Genomic DNA, 17,145 nt, shown 5'->3' with positions numbered 1-17,145 from the left:
TGACTTCATGTTCTTCTTTTAAGTGAATCTGATTGTAACCAGAATACGCGTCCAAGAAGGAAAGACGTTCGCAACCCGCTGTGGAGTCGATAATTTGATCGATCCTCGGGAGGGGAAAGTGATCCTTTGGACAATGTTTATTGAGACACGTGATGTCGACGCACATGCGAAGGACCTCAGTGTTTTTCTTCGGGACCAGCACTGGGTTGGCAACCCATGTGGCCTCGGTGTGCAGCTCCTTGATGAAACCCGCTTCTTTAAGTCGACGGATCTCAGATAGCATAGCTTTGCGGTTTGGCTCAGAAAAACGCCGCAAAGGTTGTCGAATTGGTCTGGCTCTTGGATCTAGATTGAGAGGGTGCTCGGCAAGTTCCCTGGGTACTCCTGGCATGTCAGCTGGACACCATGCGAAGATTTCCCAGCGCTCACGGAGGAACTCGACAAGCGCGCTTTCCTATGCGCTATCCAAGTTTGTTTCGATGGCTGTCATCTTCTTGGGATCTGTCGGGTGAATCTGCACTTCCTTAGAGTTCTTGGAGGTGTCGAAAGCTTGCTACTGCAAGGATCTTCCTCCGTCAGGTAACACGTCATAGTTGGTGGTGAGCTTGGATGCTTCGTACTCAGCCTGCATCCCGAAGGTTTCGGAGACCTTATGGAAATCCTTGTCGCATTTATCTGCCAGAGCGAAGCTTCCTTTCACTGTGATTGGGCCCTTGGGTCCAGGAATCCTCCATAACAAGTATGTATAATGCGGCACAGCCATGAATCTGGCGTACGCGGGTCGTCCCAAGAGAGCATGGTACTGTGATGGAAAATCGATAACTTCAAACTCCAGCTTCTCCCTCCTGAAATTTTCTCGAGTTCCAAAATGTATGTCGAGAATGATCTTTCCCGGAGGATAGTTCGGCTTCTCAGGTGTAATGCCATGGAAACGCGTGTCCGTTGGTGTCAGGTTTGCCAGAGAAATATTCATCTTCCTCAACGTATCCGCGTACATGAGGTTCAGGCTGCTTCCTCCATCGATGAATATGCGCGAGACCTCGAATCCCGCAATCACCGCTGGTAAAATCATGGCTGATTGTCCTGGTCGTGGAACTTGAGGCAGGTGGTCCGCTTGAGTGAATCCTATGTCCTGTGCCGACCAATTAAGGTACTCGATGGTTGGTGGAGGCATCTTCTCTGCCATGTAGACCTGTCACGAAATTAACTTCTGAGCCCTATTCGAGGGTCTGCCTTTCTGAATCATCGACACTGCCCCTATTGTGTCAATGTAGTCGCCATTGTTGACTGGGGGTGCCGCCAATTGCAACTGATGTTGGTTTGCATTGGTAATTGCGGGTGGTGGTGGCAGGTGAATTTCACTCCTTGGCCCCTGTGCATACCCCATGTTTGCTGCTTGTGTATTGGCGCTCTCCGCATACCTATGTAAAGCTTGGAAAGTTCGGCAGTCCTTCTGAAGATGGCCTGACTGTCTTTTCCCGTCACTGTCGAGGAAAAAATGCATCTGACACGGTCTGTTTAGAAGTTCTTCGGGTGATATATTGTATGGCCTTGGGAACCGTGGTCGATTATTTTGTCTGCTAGAGCTTGGCGCGTCTCTATGATCATTGCACTGGTCGTTGCTTCTCTGATAATCATCTCGATGATTTCCCCCATTGTTTCCTCGGAAGCCAGCCGCAACTTGGCTGGGACCGTCATTATCGGAGAAGTGGCGATAACGCCGCCTATTTTGATTGTTGTTTCTGTTGCGATCCTCTTCGGGTGACCTCTGTCGTTTGTTTTGGATAGCGCCTTCGCCATCTGCCCAGCGATTTGCTATCTCCATGAGTTCTGCTATTGTTCTTGGGTTGGATCTACCCAAGTCTTCGATTAAATCTCTTCTTCGGATCCCTGCGACAAATGCATCGATTGCTCTTTCATCGGATACGTTTTCTGCCGAGTTTTTTATGATGCTCCATCGCTGGATATACGCCCTCATCGACTCATCGTACTTCTGCTTGCAGGCCCTTAGCTGCTCTATTGATGCAGGCTTCTTGCATGTGGAACGGAAATTTTTCACGAACATGTCCTCAAAAGTCTCCCAGCTGTCGATGGATCCCCCTGGTAGCTTCTTCATCCAAGATCTTGCGGCTCCACTGAGGTGAACTTGGATGCTTTGCATGGCTGTCGCTCTGGTTCCGCCCATCAACTTCACTGTTTCAAGGTAGTCGACCAACCAGTCCTCTGGATCTTGCAATCCATCAAACTTTTTATAATTATCAGGTAGCTTAAAGCCAGAGGGGACCCAAGTTTTGCGAACCCGTCGGGTAAAGCAAGGGAGTCCACACATGTCTTCTTCGCTAACTTCTAGAGAGTGCCGGCGCTCTCTTCTATTTTCACGGTCCCTTTCCTGTCGTGCTCTGTCGATTCGTGCTTGCGTTACTGTATTTCTTGCGTCACCATCTCGCGGAGGATCTCGTTCCGCCGTAGTTGGTCGAGGACTATTTTGCCTTGGACCACTCTCGGGTTGCGGTGTACTTGATCCTTGTATTGCTGACCCCATGATTCCAACTCCTGCCATGGCCATGTTGTACAATGCTTCCCTGGGATCTCCCGCATGTGGTGTGGATGCTAACATGAAAGCATGTGTCACCAGATATCCTGCTTCCGGCATTTTTGGAATGATGTGCCCCCTCGTGTCTATTGACATAAAGGACATATCGAGGTTTTGGATCAGGTTCTCTCTTTCATGCTCGGGCACGTTTGCCAGCCGAGATCTTCCTCTTGCACGGGCATCTCTGTGATTGTCTCCCGACGTTCCTGATTGTCGGCTTAATTCCGCCCTACGCGCACTTGACACAGATGTTGCGGCTTTCCTTGCTTCGAGTACTCTTCTCTGTTTCTCTAACTCTCGTCCAGCGCGCGCGAGTTTATACTGGTATGCTTGCAATACTTCTGGTGTAGCCGTGGTAGTCATCGGCTCCGTGCCATCCATAGCCCTCTGAGCTCTATCCCAAGCTGCTTGCGATAGCTGTACCTTCTCTCGCGGCGTGGGGCCGACCTATTTGGGGCCTGTTCCGCGCGTGAGATCTGCAGGGTCGATGTATGGGTTGCCCAAGTCATCAAAATCTTCCGACGCTTCGTCCTCCTGTCGGCTTGATTCCCCGATTGCATAGACTTGATGGTATATTGCAGTTGTGTTTTCATCGTCTTCAGGGTCGGTAACACCGTCGTATCGATCGGCGAAGACCTCCCGAATAGAAGTAGATATGTCGATGAAGTCGACATTGTCGACGCTTTCCGAGTCGCTGCTCAGATCGGAGCCCGTGAATGACCCGAAAGACATGCCGCTGAGCAGATCGGCGAGTTCTCCGCCGATGGCGGGCTTGATGAAGCTTGGCGGCGAAACCTCGTCGCCTGACTCGATTGATGATGATGATGATCCCGAGAAAATCGGAATCGGCCGCTAACGGTCCCGAAAAAATCGGTGCCGCCAGGCGATGCGATCCTTCCTTCCTGACGCGGAAGTGGAAACTCCCAAACGTCATCTCCATCGACTCCTCCAGATCGGCATATGCATGCAAACGATTGGGAGGGTGAGGAACAAAATCGACGAGATCAGGTTTGGCCTGTTTACCTCCGTCCATCACGTTGCTTGCTGTTGACGATGTTGATGATGCCATAGAGATCACCTCCTTGTCGCCTCTATTTCCCACAGACGGCGCCAATTGACAAGGGATTAGCTTGTCAATGCCTACAGATTGTAGACTTGGGTTTTCGTAGAAAGTAGAGGGCAAGTAGATCTCGAAGGTTCAGCTGAAAAAGGTGCTTGACTATGAAAAACTAGGGTTATGTTGACAATGGATTCGATCCCTTCTTTCACCCTCGGCTCCCCTTTATATAGGAGGTGGAGCCAAGGCTTTTCGTGTCGTACAAGTTACAAACTCCGGGAGACTTATCCAAGTCCTCCCCATACAATTACATGACTCTTTATTCCTAATCTAGCTCTATCTTCCATATCGACAGTTATTGGGCTTCCGAGCCTTAAAAGCTTCGGGTCGCAGGACTCCAAAATATCCCCGGGTACCTTATTCGGCAGGCCCATTGGGGATGCCTATGTCACCGACGATGACGGCAGGGGTCGAGGAAGAAGTAGACAACGACAGCAGGGGTCGAGGAGGAGGACGCGCGGCTCCTCTTCCTCCTCGATGCTGCAGCTCGCCCTCCTCCACGCCGAAGCGGCGGCTCCTCCTCCTCCTTGATGCGCGGCTCCTCCTCCTCCACGCTGAAGCGGGTTCTGCTGCTGGTGGCGGGGATGCGTGGAGCGTGGAGGCATGCGGCCGTCGCGGAGGAAGGCGACGGCGGCAGCGCACTCCATTGCCGTCGCGGAGGAAGCAGGCGGCGGCGGCGCGCGATTTGCCGTGGGGGAGGGAGGTGTACGGGGGAGCAAGGGGTACGGGATGATATAAGGGGTTTTTATTTCTGTGGCGCACCAGGCTCAGTGCGCCACAGAATGTCTTGTTTCTGTGGCGCACCAGCACCAGTGCGCCACAGAATGTCTTATTTCTGTGGCGCACCAGGACCAGTGCGCCACAGAAATAGGGAAACCAATTATTGGGGCTGGCAGGGTGTGGGCCCCACTGAGTTTCTATGGCGCATGGGCATGCGCTGCGCCACAAAAATAAGCTATTTTTGTGGCGCACCTAGTCTGGTGCGCCACAGAAATTGTTTCTGTGGCGCATGAGTAGATGGTGCGCCACAGAAATAGAATCCCACCTATAAGGCTTTTCCTACTAGTGTAAGTTGGATTTTAGTACGGCGTATCATCCACAAACCGGAGGCCAGACGGAAAGAACAAATCAAATACTTGAAGACATGCTTGGAGCTTGTGCTCTAGACTTCGGAGGTTCATGGGAAGACCATTTGCCACTTGCAGAGTTTTCATACAATAATAGTTATCAAAGTAGTATTCAAATGGCACCATATCAAGCACTCTATGGAAGGAAGTGCAGATCCCCAATCTGTTGGTTTGAAATAGGTGAAAACAAAGAGTTTGCACCAGACTATATCAAGGAAAGACAAGGAGTCATAGAGGTTATCAGGGATAGACTGAAAATAGCTCAGAGTCGATAGAAGAGTTATGCCGACCAGAAAAGAAGGTTGTGGGAACCTAAGGTTGGAGACATGGTTTACTTGAAGGTTAGTCCGATGAAAGGACTAAAGAGGTTCGGAGTTAAAGGAAAACTGAGTCCTCGGTATATTGGACCATTTCAGATACTCAGTCAAACTCGAGAGACAGCTTTTGAGTTAGAATTACCCGAGAAGATGAGTTTGATACACAATGTATTTCATGTATCTCAACTCCAAAAGTGTTTGAAGGCACCAGATGATCCAGTATCACATGAAGAATTAGAGCTGCAGTCAGATTTGACTTATGTTGAAAGACCAGCAAAGATACTTGAAGAACATTGGAAGAAGCTTAGGAATCAAGCAATCAAATACTGCAAAGTGCAATGGAAGCACCACCCCGAGCGAGAATCAACTTGGGAAAAGGAAGAAGATCTGAGAAAAACCTACCCCGAGCTGTTCAGGGGTAGATTTAGAAATGGGTTGTGCATTTCATCGCAAAACGGGGGAAATTTTCGCGCTTAACTGTATAAAACCTAAGAGTGATCGAGGTTTCTCTCTTGTTGCTATTAGGGTTAGAGTAAAGAGAGTTCTATAAACTTCGACCTGACCTCTTTTGAAACTAGGATTTGGGTGAGGCATTTGATTTAACATTTGAATTTGAAATTCAAACAAATATAATTGAAGTAAACAATAGTTCAATTGAATTCATAATTCATAACTCAAATTCAATGTCACATTAATACAACACATATCATAAATAAAATATAAGTATTACAAGAAGATCATAAGTAGAATTTTTAGCTTTATTGATTTCACACACATAATACATTGTCATTACAGAATTCTTTTATATTACAAGAATTGGAACATATATAAAACATAAATAAAAATAAATTGGAAGATTACAACAATTAAATATTTCCTACACTAAAGTCTTCCAAGATCTTCAATTGATCTTCTCCAAGTCTTGTTCAAAGTGAAACCTGCATAAGAAGCAACAATAGAAACTAGTTTGCCCAGTAACAAGTGTCCATGACACTTGGGCAGTAGAAATAATAAGAATGGCATCAGATAAGCCTTGGCTGGGGGAATCAAGTCCCAACCAAAGCCAAAGGGGGAGCCAAGATCTTTTCTCCATCATAAGCATGGTGAAACAGGGAAGGACACCACAGCACACAGCCACATAGGTGCTGTCGACCAAGGAGAACATCAGCCAGTACTATAAATAGCACAATAGCTTAGAGATAGAGATGAATCTCCAGGATAGCAAGAACAACAACAAGAACAGCAGCAAGAACACACCAGTCACTAGTAGAAAAATGGGCTTCCGTCCATACCTTTAGTACCGGTTCCCTTACGAACCGGTACTAAAGGGAGCATTAGTACCGGTTGCACTGCCTAGGCCGCCGAGAAACATCAATACCGGTTCGTTGAGGGCCTTTTGTACCGGTTCGTGTTACGAACCGGTACGAAAGGGTTTCCGTCAAATTTTGAGGCGGAGGTGGGGCCAGCGCTACACCTTTAGTACCGGTTCATATGAAGAACCGGTACTAAAGGGTCCCTGCCCTATTTCTTCACCCGATCGGGCTACCCTGCATCTCAATTTTCCTTCTCCTCTCATATTTGCAAATATTTTCCACCTCTCACACTCCAACAAATCTCCATTTTTCTCCACCATTTTGTCAAGATTGACGGCACCCATCTATCCAAGGGTTAGCAATATCATCCTTTCTTCCGACGTTCCTAATTTAGCTCATTTCTTTGCTAGTTTAACTCGTATTATTTTTCTAGTGCTAGCAAGGTGTTCGATGAAATGCCTAAGTTAGGGATTTCATTCTTTTTATATGCAATTTGAGCTCAAATTAAAGTATGATTTGTTGGTTTTAGTATCGTCCCCGTCCTCATAGCCGTCGATCGCCAGCGTCGTCCCCTAGCCGGCACCACCTCGGTGAGCCTCTTCTTTTTTATAAAAAAAACTTAGTTTTATGTGATGAACTTGAATATTAATTAATTTGGTCACTCATATATCCATGATGTTGTGTAATTAATGATTTTTTATATACCTATATATATAATGCAGATGAATCGACAATGGATGTACGGTGACCGATGCCATCCCGAGTTCATTACTGGCATGCATTATTTTCTCAACGTGGCTGAGGCAAACAGGCAGTCGAATGGTTTCATTTGTTGTCCATGTAGTTCCTGTAAGAATACGAAGGATTACTCTACCTCAAAGACCCTTCACGTCCACCTGCTTGAGAACGGTTTCATGCCCGGATATAATTGTTGGACCAAGCACGGAGAAAGAGGGGTTATAATGGAAGACAACAAAGAAGAAGAGGATAGTGACAACTATCCTATGTTCACTGAAGACGGTGATAGTGACATAGGCATCCCCAATGGGCCTGCCGAAGAAGGTACCCGGGGTTTACTGAAGGCCCACGATCCGAAGATTATGAAGCCTGGAAGCCCAATAAAGCGTTGATATGGAAGTTAGAGATATATTCGGAACTGACTTGTAATTATACGGGACGAACTCAAAGAGTCTCCCGCTGTTTGTAACTTGTACATCACGAAACTCTCGGCTCCGCCCCCTATATAAGGGGGAGTCGAGGAAGAAAGAAAGTATCGATTCATTGTTAACACAACCCTAGTTTTTAGCAGTCGAGCACCTTTTCGGCTGAAACCTTCGAGATCTACTTGCCCTCTACTTTCCACGAAACCCTAGTCTACAACTTGTAGGCATTGACAAGTCGATGCCTTGTCAATTGGCGCCATCTGTGGGAATTGGAGGCGACAAGGAGCTGATCTCGATGGCACGTTCAACATCGTCGACATCATCAGTGGCAAGCAACGCGATGGACGGAGGTAAACAGATCGAAACTGGTCTCGTTGATTTTGTTCCTCACCCTCCCGCCCGTTTGGATGCATATGCCGATCTGGAGGAGCCAATGGAGATGACGTTCGGGAGCTTCCACTTCCGTGTCGAAAAAGAAGGGTCACATCATCTTGTGGCACCAATTCTTTCGGGACCATTGGTGGCCGATCCCGATTCTTCGGGGTCATCGTCATCGTTCGAGTCAGGCGACAAGGAAATTTCGTCGCCAAGCTTCACCACGCCCGCCATCGGCGGGAAACTCGCCGATCTGCTCGGCAACTTGTCTTTCGGGTCTTTCACGGACTCCGATCTGGACAGCGACTCGGAGAGCATCGATAGCTTCAGCTTCATCGACAGATCTACGTCTGTTCGGGAGGTCTTCGCCGATCGTTACGACGGTGTCACCGACCCCGAAGATAAAAATACAATGACAAAATATCACCAAGTCTGCGCAATTGGCGAGACAAGTCGCCGAGAGGATGAGGCGTCAGAGGCTTTCGATGATTTGGGAAATCCATACATCGATCCCGCAGATCTTACGCGCGGATTAGGAAACAAGTACGTCGGGCCTACACCCCTCCAGAAGTTACAACTTCCGCAAGCAGCTTGGGACAGGGCGACAAGAGCCATGAACGGCACAGAGCCGATGACTACCACGGCCACGGTGGAAGAGCTGCAAGCATATCAATATAGACTCGCACGTGCTAACCGAGAATTGGAAAAACAAAGGGTGATACTCGAGCAAAGAAAATCCACAGCCTCCGTGTCAAGCAGGCGAAGAGCTGAGCAGAGTCGACAGTCAGGAACTTCGGGAGACAACCATAGAGCAGCTCGCGGTAGAGGAAGGTCTCGATTGGCTCATATACCCGAAGGCGAACGGGAGCATCTGATCCAAAACCTCGATATGTCCTTCATGTCGATAGATACAAGAGGAAATATCATCCCCAAAACACCGGAAGCCGGATATATGGCGACTCAGGCTTATATATTGGCATCCAGGCCACCTCCTGGAGATCCAAGAGAAGTGTTATACAACATGGCTATGGCAGAAGTTGGAGCCATGGGAACAGCGTTCGCAAGTACAAGCGCACCACCTGAAGGTGCCCCAAGGCGAAATAGTCCTCGACCCGCTGTAGTAACACAAGATCCTCCAAGGACAGGCGACGCGAGAGATACAACGACGCAAGCACGAGTCGATAGAGCACGACAAGAAAGGAGAGAACGTCGGCATTCACCAGAAGCAGACGAGGAAGATATGTGTGGACTCCCATGCTTTACCTGATGAGTTCGCAAAACTCGGGTTCCGTCTGGGTTTAAATTACCCGACAACTACAAAAAATTCGATGGCTTGCAAGATCCTGAGGACTGGTTAGTCGACTACCTAGAGACAGTAAAACTGACAGGTGGAACCAAAGCAACTGTCATGCAGAGCATCCAGGTCCACCTAAGCGGAGCCGCAAGATCATGGATAAAAAAGTTACCAGCAGGATCCATCGACAGCTGGGAAACTTTCGAGGACATGTTTGTGAAAAAAATTCTATCTACATGCAAGAAACCCGCATCAATAGAGCAGCTGAGGGCCTGCAGGCAGAAGTTCGATGAGCCAGAGGTGGAATATTATCAAAAATTCGGCAGAGAACATATCTGACGAAAGAGCAATAGATGCGTTTGTTGCGGGGATCCGAAGAAAGGACCTAATCGAGGACTTAGGAAGATCTAACCCGAAAACAATAGCAGCACTCATGGAAATAGCGAATCGCTGGGCAGATGGAGAAGATGCTATTCAAAATAAACGATACAGGTCACCCGACGACGACCGCAACAGAAACAATCAAAATAGACGACGTTTTTCTCGACAGTTCTCAGACTACGATGGCCCCGGCCAAGTAGCGGCTGGTTTCCGAGCAAATAGTGGAGAAAATCATCGAGATGACTATCAGAGGAGTAATGAGCAGCGCAGTGACTATAGGGATACTCCCCGCTCTAACAGGCAAAATAGTGGACCAAGGTTCCAAAGGCCATATGTATCACCCGAGGATCTTTTGAATGGACCATGCCAGATGCACTTCTTTCTCGATAACACTGGGAAAAGATAGTCGGGTCATCTTCAGAAGGACTGCCGAACTTTCCTAGCATTGCATAGATACGCAGGACATACCAATGCACAGGCAGCAAGCAGGAACCCCCAGGGGCCAAGGAGCGAGATTCACCTTCCACCTCCACCCGCAATTACCGACGAAAATCGACATCAGTTGCAATTGGCGGCAACCCCAGCCAACAATGGTCCTTATATTGACACAACCGCAGCGGTGTCGATGATTCAGAAGGGCAGACCCTCGAATAGGGTCCAGAAGGTGATTTCGCGACAAGTTTACATGGCAGAGAAGATACCTCCACCAACGATTGAGTACTTGAATTGGTCAGCACAGGACATCGGGTTCACCCGAGCGGATCACCCACCTCAAGTTCCTCGACCAGGGCAATCAGCTTTGATTCTGCCAGCGGTAATCGCAGGATTCGATGTATCACGCGTGTTCATAGATGGAGGGAGCAGCTTAAACCTTATGTACGTAGATACATTGAGGAAGATGAACATATCTCTGACAAATTTAACACCAACCGACACGCTCTTCCACGGCATCACACCCGAAAAACCAAGTTATCCATTGGGAAAAATCAATCTCGACGTTCAGTTTGGAACTCGAGAGAACTACAAAAGAGGGAAGCTGGAGTTCAAAGTCGTGGATTTTCCGTCACAGTATCATGCCCTACTGGGACGACCCGCTTATGCCAGATTTATGGCGGTACCACACTATACATACTTGTTATGGAGGCTCCCTGGACCCAAGGGCCCAATTACGGTAAAGGGGAGTTTTGCTCTGGCAGATAAGTGCGACAAGGATTTCCACAAGTTGTCAGAAACCTTCGGGATGCAGGCAGAATACATGGCGTCAAGGTTAACAACTGATTATGATGTGTTGCCTGACGGAGGGAGGCCGCTGAAGGAGCAAACTTTCGACACCTCCAAGAATTCCAAGGAAGTGCAGATTCACCTGACGGATCCTAAGAAGATGACAGCTATCGCAACAAACATGGATAGCGCATAGGAAAGCGCGCTCGTCGAGTTCCTCCGTGAGCGCTGGGAAATCTTCGCATGGTGTCCAGCTGACATGCCAGGAGTACCCAGGGAACTTGCCGAGCACCCCCTTAATCTGGATCCAAGGGCTAGGCCAATACGACAACCTTTGCGGCGTTTTTCGGAGCCAAACCGCAAAGCTATGCTATCAGAGATAAATCGCCTTCGAGAAGCAAATTTCATCAAGGAACTACACACAGAGGCCACATGGGTCGCTAATCCAGTTTTGGTCCCGAAGAAAAACACTAATGTCCTTCGCATGTGCGTCGACTTCACGTGTCTCAATAAACATTGTCCAAAGGATCACTTTCCCCTCCCGAGGATCGATCAAATTATCGACTCCACAACGGGATGCGAACGTCTTTCCTTCCTGGACACGTATTCTGGTTATAACCAGATCTGCCTAAAAGAAGAGGATGAAGTCAAGACAGCTTTTATAACTCCTTATGGTGTGTTCTCCTACAGAACAATGCCCTTCGGGTTGAAAAACGTGGGAGCTACCTATCAAAGGATGATGCAGAAATGTCTCGCCACACAGATTGGCAAGAACGTCCAAGTATACATCGATGACGTCGTCATCACAACAAAACAGGGGTTATCTTTGATTGACGATCTTAGAGAAACCTTCGACAACCTCGACAAGTTTCGCTTCAAGCTAAATCCGACGAAATGCTCCTTCGATGTTCCTGCGGGAGAACTCCTAGGGTACTTGGTATCAGCCAGAGGAATTGAAGCAAATCCCGAGAAAATACAGGCCATCGTAACGATGAGGAAGCCCACGAAGATCAAGGAAATACAGCAGCTAACAGGACGTGTCGCAGCTTTGAGCAGGTTTGTCGTCAGGCTAGGAGAAAAAGCGCTGCCCTTCTACGCGCTCATCAAGCAAGGAGAAAAGTTCGAGTGGAACGAAGAAGCAGACAGAGCTTTCGAGCACCTCAAGCGCGCAATTTCGACACCTCCAGTTATTGTGGCTCCGAAGGAAAAAGAACCACTCTTGTTGTACATCGCGGCTACACCTCAGGTGGTCAGCACAGTCCTTGTGGTAGAAAGGGAAGAAGAAGGAAAAATTCATGGAGTTCAAAGGCCGGTATACTTCATCAGTGAAGTTCTATCGCCTACAAAATAGCGTTACCTGCATTATCAGAAGTTAGCATATGGAGTGTTTACGACAGCACGAAAGTTGCGACACTATTTCTCGGCACATCCGATAATAGTAGTCAACGAGGCGCCCCTATCAAACATCCTAAACAATCCAGAAGCTACATGCCGTGTCTCCCTTTGGGGAATAGAGCTTTCCCCTCGGGACATCACGTATGAAAAACGAAAAGCAATAAAGTCGCAAATCCTACCAGATTTCGTTGCGGAGTGGATGGAGTTGCAAAACATGGGACCCCCTGATTTGTCGAGTACCTGGCATATAAACTTCGACGGGTCCAAGAGAGTAGAAGGAGCTGGAGCAGGCGTGATACTGGTGTCACCCCAAGGCGATAAAATGAAATATATATTGCGGATGACATTCCCCAATGCATCAAATAACGAGGCAGAATATGAAGCACTCATACATGGGATGAAGATGGCAAAAGCGTGCGGCGCGACTCGGTTAAAAATCTTCGGCGACTCCCAATTGGTAGCTCAACAGGTGATGAACAAGTGTGATGCAGTCAACGATAGCATGATAGCATACAAGGAGGTATACAATGAATTCGAGAAACTCTTCGATGGATGCGAAGTAAACCATATCAGCAGACTCAGCAATGACGAAGCAGACGTTCTGGCAAATATCGGGTCACAGTGCCTACCAATCCCACCTGGCGTGTTTTGGGAAGAGATAAGCGAGAGATCAACTAAGGCGAAGAAAACACCGAAGCAGGCAAAGAAAAAAGAGAAGTCTGAGAACGACTCGGGGGCTCTAGAAATAAACGCATCGGAAGATGAGGAGTAACCGCAAGAAGTTATGATGATACAAGTTCCTTGGATGCAGGTTTATGTGGCATATATAATGAGGAAAGAGATACCCGAAGATCCGGTGGAGGCAAGACGAGTCATCCGACGATCTAAAGCCTTTACCGTGGTCAAAGGAGAGCTGTACAAGCGAAGTATATCGGGAGTCTTGCAAAGGTGCGTTACACCCGAGGAAGGAAGAGTCATACTGAAGAATGTACACGAGGGAATATGCGGCCACCACGCAAGCAGTCGAGCGATAGCAGCGAAAGTCTTCAGGGCAGGTTTCTATTGGTTAACAGCGGTAGAGGACGCAAAAAACATCGTGCGCACTTGCGATGCGTGCCAAAGATTTGCGACAAAGCCTCATTCTCTGGCAGCAGAGCTGATGCCAATACCTTTGGCTTGGCCCTTCGCCCAATGGGGTCTCGACATGGTGGGGAAACTACACAAGGCTTGGCCAGGAGGATACGTATATCTGCTCGTGGCTGTTGATAAGTTCACCAAGTGGATTGAAGCAGTACCAGTAACTTCGGCAGATGCAGCATCGGTGGTGAGCTTCATCAAGGGCATAGTTTTTCGATTTGGTGTCCCTAATAGTATAGTTACGGACAATGGCAGCAACTTTACTTCCAAAGAATTCAAGGCATATTGTGCAGAGGTAGGCATCAAACTGCACTTCGCATCGGTGGCGCATCCGCAAACCAATGGCCAAGTCGAAAAAGCGAACGGCATCATCTGTAACGGTATCAAAAAACGGCTGTTAACACCATTGGAGAAAGCTCGACAAACTTGGCCAGATGAGTTGCCTAGCGTGCTATGGAGTATACGGACAACACCCAACACAGCGACGCAAGAAACCCCGTTCTTCTTGGTCCATGGAGCTGAGGCGGTGCTCCCGATAGAAATAGAGCATAACTCTCCAAGAGTGGCGGAGTATGATGAAGAAGTTTCGAGAAAAGCGCTGGAGGACGATGTCGACGCACTTGACGAAGCCAGAGATGAGGTGTTGTCAAGGGTCACCAAGTATCAACAGGACCTGAAAAATTACCATAGTCGACGTTTGCGACCAAGGTCTTTTCAAGTTGGCGACTTGGTTCTTCGGCTCACACAGGACAGCCATGAAAAATTCGAGTCTCCTTGGGTAGGACCATACATTGTCACAGAGGTGATCGCAGGAGGAGCATACAGATTGAAGAACAAGAAGACAGGGGTCGCAGAACCAAACCCCTGGAACGTGGCACAGCTCTGGCGTTTTTACGCATAGAAGCCAAAATAGAGTTACATATGTAAGCACACAATGTACTGAAAAGCTCGCGAGTTTTCAGACGCACTCTTTTCCTTTCAGGGCACCGAGTGGGGCTGAAAGGTTTTTAATGAGGCAGGCTCGCGATGCTACAATATAGTAAAAATATTGGTGATATATATCTTTTTCGTCAGGCTCGGGGGCTCAAACCCGCAAAATTAACAATATACACTTGATCCTTACAATATATCTCAGAAACTATTCGCCCTGGTTCAAACACCTCGCGAATAATAAACATACATACACCCACCGAAACACTCAGGGGCTAGAGAAAAAGAAAAAACAAACTTGCTGACTATACACGGTTCTCGCAATATACAAGATCTCTCCTTTGTTTCAGATAAAACTCGACAGCAGAAAAAAGAAGACAGGGTTCATATTAAGTCATCTATATTTATTCTTTCATCCTCCGCAGAAGCACCCATGGTATCAGCATAATGGTATTCCTCGAAGAAAGCAGCGTCTATCCTAAGAAGATCCTCAATCATTTTCTCAGCTACGGGTGTCACCACGTCATTGATCTTGTCGACGTTCCTTCTTCTTTTTCTCAGTTTGGCGTGGCAGAGGTCAACAACGTTGGACATATCCAACTTTGGGTAGCAGATTTGCAACATGATCATAGAAAATCTAGCACCAGCCATTAATTGGGCCTTCACAAATCCATGGATTTGACAAACACTTTTGAATTTGTCCATCAAGTCAGGAAGAGTTTTAGGCTGAAGATTCCGAGGAAACATGGCATTGTAAACCATGGCCAGTGTCTTCGTGCAGAATTCAAGATACTCCCGAACCTAAATGGCACGATCCTGGAATCGAACAATTCGTTGGGTGCGATCCTCGCTAGCCCAAAAATCACTGCCATTCTGTCTGGCAAGCCGCAGAAGGACTTCAACTCACGAGTCAACGCGTTGATCTTCAGCAGCAGCATCAATAAAGGAACCTAGAACCCAAAAAAGAAAAGCAACATGACAAAAACGTACGAGCACTGTCGAGGAAACAGCAAGATGGAACGTAACGTACCCGCCATATCTAGACTTGCGTCGGTCATCAGGTCAAGCATATAATTTTCTCGGGAGGTAGCCTGTAAAGCCTCGGCCACTACAGTTTCCTTCAGTTCTAAAGCTTCCTGAGCTTGTCGGAGAGCAGTTTTTTCATGTTCGGAAGATTTGCGGGATTGATCCATGACAGTGATGGCTTGTTTTTTCATGGCTTGGAGTTGTTGTCGAAGTTCAGTCAGTTCTTGCTGAATCGAGTCAGCGCACGAAGAATCATCCAAGAAAACATCGATAGGCATCCGTTTAGAGGGAGATGCGGCAGGAGCAGAGGACGGTCCAGCGGTCTCAGAATAATTATCAAATACAAACTGAAAGAAAGAAATGTCGACATTAATCATTCAGCAAGGATCAACTTTTTCATTAATAGTCAAGATATTTACATAATCGGGGCCCCTTACAAAAGCTGACTCCTAACGAGTCGACAAAGATAGTCGCAAATCATAAGGACAGCGACAACTACAAAATAAAAAAAGAAAAGACAAAGGGACATGATTGGTCTACTTGACCTCCGGCTTGGCAGTGCTAGCAGATGCAGCAGGTTTGTGCCCCAAGAAGGCAAGGATTTTCTTCGAGTGAGGCTTCGCAGCCTTCACCAAAGTCTTCCATTTTTCCTTGTTCATTCCCTTGGGGTCGCCAACCTTTGCCCACTCAACATCTTGGCGGATGTCGGCAACCAGAGCAATGGTTCCTTCAACTCCGACCTTCAGATTTTCCTGCCGATAAGCCAACGCAAGGTCTTCATGAGGAAGGAAGCGTCTGACAAGTTTGGAGAAAGTTTGCGGCTACGTCTGCCTGGGGAAGAAATGGGGGAAGAGGCGCGTAAAAGCAGCCCGCGCATCGGAAATATTGGTGCGCGCCAAATCCCCGTGCAGCTCGAGGATTGAGAGGGTGTCGAGAAGACGATCCTCCTCAGCCTCATGCAAGGTGAAATCTTCACCCATTTTTCCTGCTGGAACAAAATTCGAGTTCATCAAAATATGCAGAGAACCAATCCCACAGGAATCTTGGAAGATAAGAGTAAAAACTTACTAACAAACCGTCGGTTTTGAGTTTCCAAACGAGCTATGATGGCCTCTTCGCGCGCTATCTGTTGAGAGACCTTGTCACTCAGAGCATTTTCAGCTTTGTGAAGCCTCTGGCGAAGATCTTCAACAGTAGCGGCTTCCTTTTCAGCTTTCTCGTGAGCCTTTTCGCTTTGCTCAAGCTTTGCAACGAGCTCTTCAGCGCGTTTCTCGGCTCGGTCGAGGCTTTCTAAAAAGAAGGTCCAAAAGTGAAAATTTGTCGTCAAAAACAAAAGGATGTTTGCCGAGGAAATTGGGAAATACAGAATAAAGAAGGGGATACCTCTCATATCTTCGGCTGCATCGCGGTACCCAATAAATTGGGTCCCAAGCTTGATGAGATGCTTCATCATAGGCTGCAAAGAGCATCAAAAAACAAATTCAGAAGGGAGATAACTCGACAAATGATCAAGGATAGACTAGCAAAGCAAAATAGTAAATCAAGAAAAAGAACTTACATCGTCCATAGCAGAAGTCGAGGAACCCCCCGCGACAATCGCATGACTATCGCCAGCCCCAATCCTTGCTCTCTTCGGCGAGGGGGCTCGGGGGCTGGCCGTAGGAGTCGATGTTTCCACATTTTGTTGGGGAGGAGGCGAAGATTCCTCGGCAGCTCGGCGTTCTTCAGAAAGAACCAAGGTGTGGGAGGTACTCGT

Source organism: Lolium perenne, chromosome 4, assembly GCF_019359855.2.
Source record: "Lolium perenne isolate Kyuss_39 chromosome 4, Kyuss_2.0, whole genome shotgun sequence".
NCBI lineage: Eukaryota > Viridiplantae > Streptophyta > Magnoliopsida > Poales > Poaceae > Lolium > Lolium perenne.
The sequence above is the reverse complement of the archived record's forward strand: the minus strand, read 5'-3'. Positions refer to the sequence as shown.